The sequence below is a fragment of the Pseudonaja textilis genome, chromosome 1 (genome assembly GCF_049901715.1).
Source record: "Pseudonaja textilis isolate UNSWEBS1 chromosome 1, rPseTex1.2, whole genome shotgun sequence".
In the NCBI taxonomy this organism is placed as follows: domain Eukaryota; kingdom Metazoa; phylum Chordata; class Lepidosauria; order Squamata; family Elapidae; genus Pseudonaja; species Pseudonaja textilis.
Window position 1 is genome coordinate 220270890 of NC_141990.1, and position 13508 is coordinate 220284397.

Genomic DNA, 13508 nt, shown 5'->3' on the forward strand with positions numbered 1-13508 from the left:
TTGTGACTTTCATATGCTCTTATTCGAATGCTGAGCCTCAATGTTTCACTTACATCTCTAGGTGGGAAGATTAGAAAAGGAGAGGTGAAATTTGGCAACAAACAGCAATATAAACTGGTAACTGTGGAAGACAATCTTACAAAGAAACCAAAGGGCTTTTGGTGAGACTCTTATCTTGCAACTTTCCTGTCTTATTATAGAGAAATTTACAATGCAATCATGCTCTCTTCCATATCTAATTTCCCTCTTCCTTGATCACTGGTTGTTTTTTTTTACACAAACACACCCACCCTTTCCATAGCATAGAAGCATATAATTGTGTGACATCTTTTACATAATAGGATTATAAACATTTCATTTAAAAGCATTCCAGTAGAAATCACCACAATGAGTGATGCATGAAATATAAGCAATAATAATGAGAGGAACAGCATTAAAGGCAGAAGCATTAAGACAGAATAAAGGTGTGAAGATAGAAATGGGGGTAGATATTCAATAAGCAGTTTTCCTATACATAATTTTCCTGGCTCATAAGATACCAGTACATGTGTGTCTTTAAAAAAAATGGTGGTCACAGCACACAAAGAATCCTTTCGGAAGTGGTTGTTCGCCTACTGAGTATGTCAAGCAGAGATGGTATTCAGCAGGTTCTGACCAGTTCTGGAGAACCATTAGTGAAAATTGTGAGTGGCTCAGGGAACCAGCAAATACCACCTCTGACTGGCCCTGCCCCCTTCTATTCTCTGCCTCCTGAATCCTAGCTGATCAGCTCGATCTTCTTTTGTTGCCCTGCACAGGAGAACGGAGCTGGAAAGCAGGTTAGTGGGGTGGGGAGGGAATGGGGATTTTGCAGTATCCTTCCCCTGCCACGCCCACCAAGCCACACTCACAGAACTGATAGTAAAAATGTTTGAATCCCACCACTGATGTAAAGTGTGTAATCAGTCCCCAAATGGTCTTGCATGCTTCTGGAGATGTTCATTTGGGAAGAAACTGATATATGATCCATCACTGCGATGAAATCTGTATTTCTGGGGCAGTATCTATCTGATTAATAGATACAGAGAACAAGGGACATGAAAACATTTCTTCAATCAAGGCCTGTTTATCAAGAGCATTTAGATAGCATGAATGCTGGAATAGAAGACCGCTCATTAACTTATCTTGAGAAGTGTATTTATTAGTAGCACATGACAATCTCTTCAGAAGTGACTTCTCATTTGTACAACATATTTTGTCATGTATTTTTATAGCTGGAAAATGACCTTCTGAGTAGTACACAAAAATCATTTTGCTTTGCAAGATGGTTTCACTCGATCTGTGGTTGCAGTTTATCTCAAGACCACCCGCACGGAGATGTCAAACTGGCGCCCTGTGGTCCGGATGCATCACGGGCAGGCCGTGCCCAACCCAGCTTCATGAAGGGGGAAAATGTCATGAAACTTCACGTGACAGCAATGTGACGCTGCCAGTTTGACACCCATGCTCTAGGAGTTTGCTAAATGCTTGACTAACAAATACTCGATAACACTGTGACAACTTTTTCAGCCGTTCACAACAATTAATCACAGGCATAATAACATTTATGTGATTCAAAGCTCTCTTCTTATGGAAACTTATCAAAGAGAGATCCAACCTAGAACTAGGGAGAAAATTGACAGTGAGAACAATTAATCAGTGGAACAGCTTGCCTTCAGAAGTTGTGGATGCTCCGTCACTGGAGATTTTTAAAGAACAGATTGGGCAGCTATTTGTCTGGAATGGTATAGGATCTATTGTTTGAGCAGGTGGGTTGGACTAGAAGACCTCCAAGATACTTTCCAGCTCTGTTGTTCTGTTAAACCTTTTTTTTTTTTTTGAACAAACAGTGCCTATTTTCAAGTAAGGCGTTTAGCATAAGGGGAGCATTCCTTAGACTCCTATCAAAGGAGTGCATTTAAATTGTGAAACTGAAAATGTTTAGAATATTTCCCTCCCCAGACTGGCAAACAGTTTCTCTGGTTTACTCTAAAAGATCAGGAATGGAAACACAGTTGAAGTTCATGGAATGGCAGAGAGGAATAAGAGACAAATCTTTAACCTTAGACCGTCTACTATTGACCTCACCCCTTTCCTAAGAGGTCTGTAGGGGGCGTGAATAAGCGCACCAACGTGCCTACAGTCCCTGTCCTATTGTTTATTTTTTCTTGTTCGTATCCATTTCATGTGTTTATTACCATGTTTATACTTATACTGTTGTCTAATAATTGTTTGACAAAATAAATAAATAAATATAATAAAAAAATAAAATGTGTGATTAAGTACTGTGGAGAACTTAAGACTATTCAGTCCAGATCATTCCAGATTCTGAACTTACCCACGTTAGCTATACAGTACTACTATCTGCTGTTAGGAGGCACAAGATATTTTCGTGGCTACTGGCCAACACCAGCACAGTGGTCCCATTCAGACTAATTCCAGGCCCTGCCACTAATTATCAAAACATGTGATAAATCCAATGGTTATATAAGGTCTTCTATCTAAATCCCCCATCTAGGCACAGAATTTGAGTGAGAATCTGATATATTAATTGTGAAAAGGTACAAGTTTCGGATCATAGTTCAAAAGGAGGACTTCTCTCAGCTATAAAATCACATACATGAAAAGAATGAAAGAATGCAAAGAAAGCCTCAATAATTGGTGAATGGAAGTCAAGTAAAGTAGTCCTAAACCAGTATGAAATGCACTGCATATTTTCTTCCATCTTTCTCTGAATAAATTTGTTGAAGGAAATATATTTCTGGCTCAAAGGCCTGCCAATCTGAAGTTTAAATTATTTCAAATGTAATTTATGATTGATAGATTATATTATTTATAGATTCTAGGCCAGCATTCATAGAAAACATGGGACAAATTGTGGAACATGTTGAAGTTTTCACTTTGCACTGAACTTTGTGCTGTGAGGTTTTAGAATTATAATTGTTTATCAGAATTTTTGTCCTTTCAGCACATGGATACGAAGCAGTAACAGAGCTAGGAATAGAGAAATTATAGAAAGATGTCCAAGGCAATTCTTCCTCATTAGAACTGTCTGAGTTGTTTACAAAGCACCTTCTAACCAGCAGAGGGAACTGTTGATTAATCTAACAGATATTCAAATAGTAAGAAATGTTTATGGCTGATTGAAATATTGTACTAAACAACTATAACAAAACAAAACAAATTTTTTTTTAGAAAAATATAACAATGATCCCACTTTTTTCATTATTTGTAATGTATCAAGAGTTGGATCTTTTTTTTCTGAGCATCTCTACATTAAAATAGGAAACACCAAATAAAATGAACCAGAAAAATTAGCCAAATTGATTTATTGTTCGGTCTGTTAATACTCTATGCATGCATTTACATATATTATAAATAGAACTGCTGTGGTATATTTTGCATGTATTGTGCTATGACTTCATAATTGTTGAGGTAATTCCCCATTAGGAGAATGAGCACACACAGGGAGACATAGTGAGAGTGGTGAACAATAACACACAAACAGCACACAGCCACACTTTATAGTAAAATGTAGGTTTTACTTCCAGTAAATGGTTAAGCAAAGTCCAAACATAGTCCAAGTCATTCACAATTAAAGCAGTCAGTTTTCAGTCCAGGGATAATACAAATAACAAAGTTCGGTATCATAAACAGTTCAGTAACAGACTTACATCAAATCCAAGACTAACGATGATCAACAACAGTCAATAAGGAACAGCAACACTCTCAGCAACAGGACAGGACAGTTAGCAACTAGCAACTACCAACAACAGAACAGAACAACCCAATTTTAGCATTCCCTTTAAGAGACAGTATTTATATGTCTATCCTGGCTTATATATTTTCCAACCCAACTGTTAGGTGACTTACATTCCTACCAATAATAATCCAGGGGACTGAAACCAGCAGCCCGCAGCCCACTACTGGTCCATGGCTATCTGCAACTGGGCCTTGTAAACAGTGGCCAATGCACATGTGTGCACAACCCAACGTGGGAACAGCAGGCTGGCACACATTGCAAACCCACATGCAGCTCAGCTTGCACAAGTCAAGCTATGTGCGCACTGGCCTACAGTTCGTATGGCCCTGTTCCTCTCTGGCCCCCTCTGCTGGGCTACCAAGTAGCAAAGATTGGGAACCACTGCTCTAATCCATGAATTGTTATAAATCTGTTAATCTTTAGAGAGTTACAAATCTTCCTATTGCAGTTACAAAAATAAAACATGCTCTTTTTCATTTTAGTCTTAATTAATGTAGATTTTAAAAAATCATTATGCTAAACATGACATGTTGAGCATATGGAATAGATATAAATCCAGGTTGTGCCTGAAAACACTTTTGTGGCTCCCAGCATAAAAAAGCATTTTATAGAGGAGAAATAATAGGCACACACAGAAATGATTAACATACTATGAGATACTAAAATTGCATCGAGGAGAAGACATAATGAAATCAAGAGAACATCCGAAGGTAGAGAGAGCTGTAAATGGTTTTTCATTTTAGTTATCAGAAAGATTCAAAATAGACAAAAGAATTTAGAAAAGATATTGTATATTTTAAGATTTCTTTTGAAACAGAATTGAGTACAAATAATGAACATGTGATTGCTAAAATGTATATACTTTTATTGAAATTTGAAAATAACTAATAAAATATATGGTAAGTGGGCTAATTTTTTGCTAATAATGTACAATTTAAACAATGGGAAATTTATGATTCAAAAGGACTGGAATTTACACTATGTTACAATCATAATTATTTTTTATAAAATGATGTGCCATTGGTATATGACATCAAAAAAATTGTCTGGATGTATAAAGGTATTTCGGGTCTATGTTGGAAGTCTGAAGAAGGGCCATTATACCATGCTTGGTGGGTGTGCAAAACAGCTAGAAGGTTTTGTATTCAGATGCACACACTGATTCAGAGAATTTTAAAAATTAATATGCAACTGAATCCATTTTTTTGCTTTAGGACTGATGAAGTTGAAACAATTGAAAAAAAAGTCATGGAACTTTTTTTTTTTAATGATAACTGCAGCCATATTATTATACACAGACAGAGAGGGGAGTATCTGGCAACACCTAAAAAGGAAGAATGGTGAAGATGACAGAACTTGATGATTGACCTCTTTGATTGACCTCTTTGATCAGGGAAAAGACAATATCTATGATTATTGTTGACTGGAAACCCATAATGGACTTTTTGTGCAAAAAAATGAACTTATGATCTATGGTTATAACAATTAAACAGGATAGATCATAGAAAGAAGGGGACTCACTGTGTAACTTTAGAGAGAAAGGTAAACCTACAATTGTACTGCCATAAAGATCTGAAGTGGCCTTTTTATCTCTTTTTTCTATCTTTTCTATTTTTCTTCTTTTTTCTCCTCTTTTTTTAGCCTTCTCCATGTTTTCAAGACTTTCTGAAAGGCTAACAGTCACAGAGCTAACCTCACCTTAGAGGGAATAGTGTTCCAGGCAGGAGGAGCTAGAACAGGAAAAGTATGTCTCCTGGGTGCCATCAGATAGAACTTCTTCTCAGATAGGGCCTTGGGCATGCTTCTTCTGCTGGCCCTGATGGGATGGGTGGATGTAACTAGGAAGAGACACCCCCTCAGGTAATCTGGTTTTGTATCATATAGGACTTTAAAGGTCAAAACCAGCATCTTGTATTGTGCTGTATCAGCCAGTCTATGGGAATTGGATAGTTACTTAGGAATTATGAGCTGTCCCCTTAAGGGAATGCATCATGGTAAATGTAGTTAAAGGTATCCTAGGAAATGTAGTTCATATCATGTGACCACATCTGTAATCCCGATTGGTCACTAAATTGACCCTCAATGGGTTGGGGGAGTTTCCCTCACTTTTGCCTGAACTCACTAACTCATGGCAGCTGCTTTCTATCACTACGAGATGGGTTAGGAGATAACCATCTTTTACTACAAGGCAGATATACAAAGGATTGGTCATTAAAGAAGAACTTCATCACAAATGTGAGTTATGAGGATACCTGATGATCTAATAAATGTACTTTGTTATGGATGTCTTGTTGAGTTATCTATCTGCATCTATACAGCTTCGAATCCACTTCTGTACAGGATACAGAAAATGTATATTCCAGTTCTGACCAAGCAGTTCTGGGGGGAAAAAATTCCATCCAGAATCTTTATTGAAATCAAAGCCAAAGGAATGTATTTCTAAACCAATAAAGCTATGTTCTTACATTGCCAAACCTTTATACTATATGCATAACTTGGTTTTATGAGCCCCACCGTTCTGAGTTACAAAACAAGGAACTGAAGTTGTAGCCACTGAATCATGAAGAGCTTTTAAATCAGGTGCCAAAAAATAACAGAGATGGGAATGCAGCCAACCTCTTTTCCCCAAGAAAGCAAAAGCCAGGGTCAAAATGCTAAAGTTAAGAACAAGACAGAGCAAGTGGAAAGACCTTGATGGGATAATTTAGTTAATATACTGTAAGTTATACTTTCCTGCACATATTTTTCCATTCTTCCCCCAAGAAAGTATATTACAGAACTAGAGACTGAATCAGAGTTATTGATTCTGAATTAAAGTCCTTTCCTCTGCACAGAAATGCAGCTACTAATCAGAATGGAAGTATCTAGTAACATGCTTAAGAAAGCAAGCTACAAGTCAAGATGTCCACAGTACAAATTTGTCCTCTGCGTGGGACTCTGTAATTGAATTTCAGAAGCCACTTTTTTATTCAAGGAACCACCTCTACATAAGCAAGATATTTTAATGACAAAATGTTTAAAACTATGGATTCTAGAGTGAATATGGACACCAAAATAAAGACCACTCAAATCTCTGAGAAAGGGGGTGGAACAGTGGTGGGATTCCAATTTTTTTACTACCGGTTCTACGGGCACGGCTTGGTGGGCATGGCAGGGGAAGGATACTGTAAAATCTCCAGTCAGAGGTGGGATTTGCCAGTTCTCTGAACTACTCAAAATTTCCGCTACCGGTTCTCCAGAACTGGTCAGAACCTGCTGAATATCACCACTGGGGTGGATATTACTAAGGAACAACACAATGAAGTATTTCAAGAAGAAATAACCAGGAAGGAGGAAAGTAGCAGTTGTTGGAAAAGTAGAATCTAAGTAGCACTGAGTGGACAGCAATGATGAATTCTTGGGGGCCAGAACTTCCCCAAACTTTAGATGAGAGAACTCATGTTTTGGAAAAGTAGAGGAGGGTATTCATCCATGTACCTTAGCTTCGGGAATCAAAAGTTAAGCAGGGGAGGAAAAAATGTGGGCTGAGGAAGGAAAAGAAACAACAAGGGAAAAAAATAAAAGGGCCTGAGAATACACCCTATATATGAAATACAGTATAATAAATGAATCGGGAATCAGGTTGAGGAAGGCAGACTGAGTACCTTTCCAATGTAAGATCATGACTCTTGAGAACTGGTGGGAGATACGGCTTCTAAAAGTTCAGGAAAGAGAGAGAAGGGAGATGGGCAGTGGTGGGATTCAAAAAAATTTACTACTGGTCCTATGGGTGTGGCTTGGTGGGCGTGGCAGGGGAAGAATACTGTAAAATCTCCATTCCCACCCCACTCCAGGGGAAGGTTACTGAAAAATCCCCATTCCATCCCCACCCCACTAACCTGCTTTCCAGCTCCGATCTCCTGTGCAGGGCAACAAAAGAAGACCCAGCCAATCAGCTGGGATGCGGGAGGCAGACAATAGATGGGGGTGGGGCCAGTCAGAGGTGGTATTTGCCGGTTCTCCAAACTACTCAAAATTTCCGCCACTGGTTCTCCAGAACTGGTCAGAACCTGCTCAATACCACTTCTGGAGATGGGGTTACTTATTGATAGCTGGTCACCAATATTTTTCAGTTGGGCCAACTCTCTGTGCTTCCTGACCTTCTGAAGCCATGGGTTTTTGGAACAGGGAATTCAGGTGGGTTCAGGGGATGGGCATTGGTCCACCTTGCCTTTGCCTGATTTGAACCGAGTAGGTCAAAGTGGTCTATCTCTTCCTGGCTGTGAAATCCAACTTAATAGAAGCTGTTCCTGGCTGTTCTTCAGAAGTCAAAGGACGTAATGTACCAGAAGCTGTAAATTCAGTTCCTGGAAGATTCAGCAGCTGCTTGGGACTGCAACAGCAAATATCATCTCAGTGGAGGATACTGACAGACCTCTATCTACTTCATGATCACTTCGTGATTAGATTCAGGTCCAGACCATGAAGGAAGAACCCTCAAAGAGGTTTTTTTCCCCCAGGATAAACAGAGACTTGCAAGAAGAAATGGGAGAGAGATTGGTGTTGGCTAGTCAAACTCTGTAGTTTTCTTAATTGACTTCAATTATTGGTGATGATTTTTTTTAAAAAAAGTTGTGTTTTTCTATATCTATCCCATGTTGATCTTTTGAGGGAGGGGCGTGTTCTGAGTACTCTCTCTTGCCAGGGCAAATTTATGAAAGGCTTCCCAGCTCCGATTATAACTGATTGCCTTATCATTGACTTTAAAATAACCTTATCCTCTTGCATTTAAGGTGATCAACATCAATGAGCTTTATAATCCAAACAGTCAACAAGTATCTATGCACAGATTTGCACCATCCCACAATGGAAGTTGTATTTTGATAGGCAGCACTAGCATTAAACCTGAGCAAAAGGTCACATTTGCAAGCTGAGGGGAGTTGCTTCCCTCAACACCAACAGGCAACAGATTGCTTATTTCCAATGTGCAAATTAACATATGTGCTGAGAAGTCTCTCAGTTCCTTACAAGCTCTGTCTCTCTCTTTCTGTGCCATAGTCAGGCAGTTTGCACAGGTCCTTAAAATAGAAATGTGTGACAAAATGCCGGTTTGATGGATGCAGTAACAATTCTATAGTGTTTGTTTTCTTCAGCTTGCTGCTTTCTAAAATCATTGTTCCAAAGTTCATGTAGCCACTGGTTGCCCAGGCTAAAAAATGATGGGTGGTGGTAGACCAACATATCTGGAAAGTATCAAGTTGAAAAGGACCACATATAATGTGTAATTAGGTAAATAGAAAAATAATGTTGCATGGTTTCTTAATGCAGTTTAATGGTCTCCTCATTACTGTTAGGCGATCACACCAAGGGTCCAAGAGATTGCAGACGCATTGTTGGAAGCATGTAAATCCTGATCAATGGTTCAGCCAGGAACAGTCATACAAACCCACATGATGCCAGGCCAACAGCTTTGTGGCTTACTTAAAACAATTAGTTAGAGCACTTACAGACTGTTACTCATGTCTTAGTCTTCTCGCATATCTACATGGGGCTGCCTTCCTATTCAGAAGCTTCAGCAGGTTTTCTCATAAGGTGTCCAAAGTAGGACAATTTGAGCCTGGTTAGATTTAATAGTATATAGTATAAGACTGAGTTTGTTCTATATTAGCACATTATGGATATATTAAATGACAATCATTTAATTACTATGCTATATATTCTTTTCTAAGTGTATTGTCACTGTTGTATGTTTTAGACCTATTTCATTATTGTTGTCATATCTGGATCATCAAGTATGGATCGTCTATATCATGATTGTTAATTTCACCAATTATTTTTTAATTGAGCCTGGACATTTGTGCCTCAAGTGAGAACTTTTGAGTTGACTTATCCCATACATAACATAAACGAAGTATGTTATCTGGCTTTATACATATATTGGAGAACAAACCCATCTCCACAACCATTATGCTTATAGGAATGGGAGTAACTGAATCAGTTTGATTACACTGAGGATGCCAGGTTGAGAGCTGCAGCGACGCAGTGGTTAGAATGCAGTATTGCAGCTAATTCTGCTGACTGCCAGCTGCCAGCAGTTTGGAAGGAAATTCAGTCTCACCAGCTCAAGGTTGACTAAGCCTTCCATCCTTCCGAGGTGGGTAAAATGAGGACCCGGACTGTTGAGGGCAATATGCAGACTCTTAAACCGCTTAGAGAGGACTGTAAAGCACTATGAAGCGGTATATAAGTCTAAGTCCTCTTGGTATTGAGAAAGGCTTTCCTGTATATTTGCTACTGGGAGTAAGATTCTTTGAACTCAATGAAGAATTACTTATGAGTAAGTTCATATGAAGTCTGAATACACATATAGGTGTTTCTAAATTCAGAAGAATACAGCAACATGAAGTACACCCAGGACTGAGACTACTAAGGCATTTCAATGTTTGATATATTTGCTAAATTTGCAGGAACTGTTGACTTAGTAGTTTAGTTTAACATTAGATCTACTAATCTACTAATTCTATCCCACCCATCCCTCCTCAGAGTAAATAGTTTTTATCTGTTAGGTATCCAAATAAATATTTATTTGGTTTGTTAATAGTAAAAAGGAGAACAATCTTCCCATGAGGCAAACCCTTTTACACACAAAGGAAACTAGTCTCCACCTGTTCTCTTACTGGAAAAAAAAAACTGTTGGAGAAAGGAGGAGATATTTATCAAGAGTATGGGATAATATAACTATTATTATTATTATTGACAAAAGCTCTGAAAACACTGTAAGCTAATTAGTTGGTCACTGCAGAGCTGACATTGTTATAACTGCCATCTGGCTAATGGTAAGCCAATTCCAAGAATCCTGACTACACAATAACACTTACTCTAAGTTAGGTATGCATAATCGTTGTCAGACTGAGCACCATATAGGCATTTGAATTACACACATCTGGTGCATTTCAAAAGAGGGTAATGCCACACTTTTTTAAAAAAAGAACAGTGAATGCAAATAGGGCAAAAATTGATGGCATATTTTTGTTCATTGAAGCCATGTTGGTTCAGTGCCGTTGGAAGATTATGCCTGATCTTTTTTCCAAAGTTGAAGATTTCAAATTGGGATTCTGTTGAAATTTATTTTGCAGCAACAGCATTTATACTCTTGCAAAACAAAAATCAAATACTGAATATTCATCATACGGCATTAAATGACACTTATTTCAGCATTCACATTGAAATATGAGGCACCCAAACAATAAAGGTAATAGTGTTGTGCATATTCAAATGATCTGTTACATCCTGTCTGTCTGTATACACATTGTGGTGGTAGGGTCCTAAAGTACATTTTGATGTATCATCAACTTCTCTATGAACTTGGCATCCTATCTGCCTTTCTGTAGCTTCCTATGTGGACTTGCTGTCAGAAGCCACAACCACTAGACTTTCAAGCAGAAGGAAAGGGACAGAAACTTCTCATCCTTGTCCATTGGCATGTCTGCCCATGAGGCTTGCTTTCTCTGGATTTCTTGACAGTTTCCATCCAAGTCTAGAAGGAGGCAGCATGTCTTCTTGTCTTAATTATGGATATCCATAAATCAGCAAATCACCATATACCCCAGGACATGAAGTAGTTGAGCCTTCCCATTGAGGGGGTGACAATTTTTATCATCATCCAAGTTGTTTTTGAGGGCATTGCTGCAGTCATGTCAGATAAAACCAAACATTAAACATGTCACTTTCTAATCAGCAAAAACAACAAAAGCTTTATACCTATAAAAATAACATCTGATGTTATATTGGAATAAATTTTCGGGACTTCAAATGTTTCAGTATCAGTTGATTCTATCTGCTTTGGGAGTGGTACTATAAATATTTTGATAGCAAATATGGCAGGAGCACAATAGGATTGAAGTATAATTTTATAGAAATCAAAGCAGGTATTTCTTTGATATTTACATGGAATGTATTTAATGGAATGTATTTAAACCAACAAAAGAAAGAAGGTTTATAATAGTCCAATTCAATATCATGCTATAATATAATCTGATTTTGGCTTAACATGTTGTATGAACCTATTTTATGACTTAATACAATGTGTGATTCAATCAACTGTAGTTTTTTCAATAACTCAAAATTTCACCATGGAATATGTATGCATCAAATAGCATGTATATATTTAGAAAAAAAGTGAATATGTGTTTTTTTAAAATTTGTATCAAAAGCACCTTCAAATTATGGACATGTAACGTTCAACGAAAGTAAAATAGGTATAAAATGGTTCATAGAAATATAGCATTTGTAAAAAGTATGCAAAATAAATAAGATTAAAACTATTCGCACAATATTGGGCCACACTGAGAGCATTTTCTTTTGCTAGCATGAGGTCTTCCTCAGTACATGTTGAAAGATATTGTATACAGGTGAAACTCAAAAAATTAGAATATCGTGCAAAAAGTCATTTATTTCAGTAATGCAACTTAAAAGGTGAACCTAATATATGAGATTGATTCATTACATGCAAAGCAAGATAGTTCAAACCGTGATGTATCATAATTGAAAAGATTATGGCTTACAGCTCATGAAAATCCCAAGTCCACAATCTCAGAAAATTAGAATACTGTGAAAAGGTTTAATATTCTAGGCTCAAAGTGTCCCACTCTAATCAGCTAATTAAGCCATAACACCTGCAAAGGGTTCCTGAGCCTTTAAATGGTCTCTCAGTCAGGTTCAGTAGGAATCACAATCATGGGAAAGACTGCTGACCTGACAGTTGTGCAGAAAACCATCAATGACACCCTCCATAAGGAGGGAAAGCCTCAAAAGGTAATTGCAAAAGAAGTTGGATGTTCCCAAAGTGCTGTATCAAAGCACATTAATAGAAAGTTATGTGGAAGGGAAAAGTGTGGAAAAAAAAGGTGCACAAGCAGCAGGGATGACTGCAGCCTGGAGAGGATTGTCAGGAAAAGGATATTCAAAAGTGTTGGGGACTTTCACAAGGAGTGACTGAGGCTGGAGTCAGTGCATCAAGAGCCACCACACACAGACGGATCTTGGACATGGGCTTCAAATGTCGTATTCCTCTTGTCAAGCCGCTCCTGAACAACAAAAACCTCAGAAGCGTCTTACCTGGGCTAAAGAAAAACAGACCTGGTCTGTTGCTCAGTGGTCCAAAGTCCTCTTTTCTGATGAGAGCAACTTTTGCATCTCATTTGGAAACCAAGGACCCAGAATCTGGAGGAAGAATGGAGAGGCACACACTGCAAGATGCTTGAAGTCCAGTGTGAAGTTTCCACAGTCTGTGTTGATTTGGGGAGCCATGTCATCTGCTGGTGTTGGTCCACTGTGCTTCATTAAGTCCAGGGTCAACACAGCCGTCTACCAGAAGGTTTTGGAGCACTTCATGCTTCCTTCCACAGATGAGCTTTATGGGGATGCTGACTTCATATTCCAGCAGGACTTGGCACCTGCCCACACTGCCAAAAGCGCCAAAACCTGGTTCAATGACCATGGGATTACTGTGCTTGATTGGCCAGCAAACTCGCCTGACCTGAACCCCATAGAGAATCTATGGGGCATTGCCAAGAGAAAGATGAGAGACATGAGATTGAACAATGCAGAAGAGCTGAAAGCTGCTGTTGAAGCATCCTGGTCTTCCATAACACCTCAGTGGTGCCACAGGCTGATAGCTTCCATGCCACGCCGCATTGAGGCAGTAATTGCTGCAAAAGGGGCCCAAACCACGTACTAAGTACATATG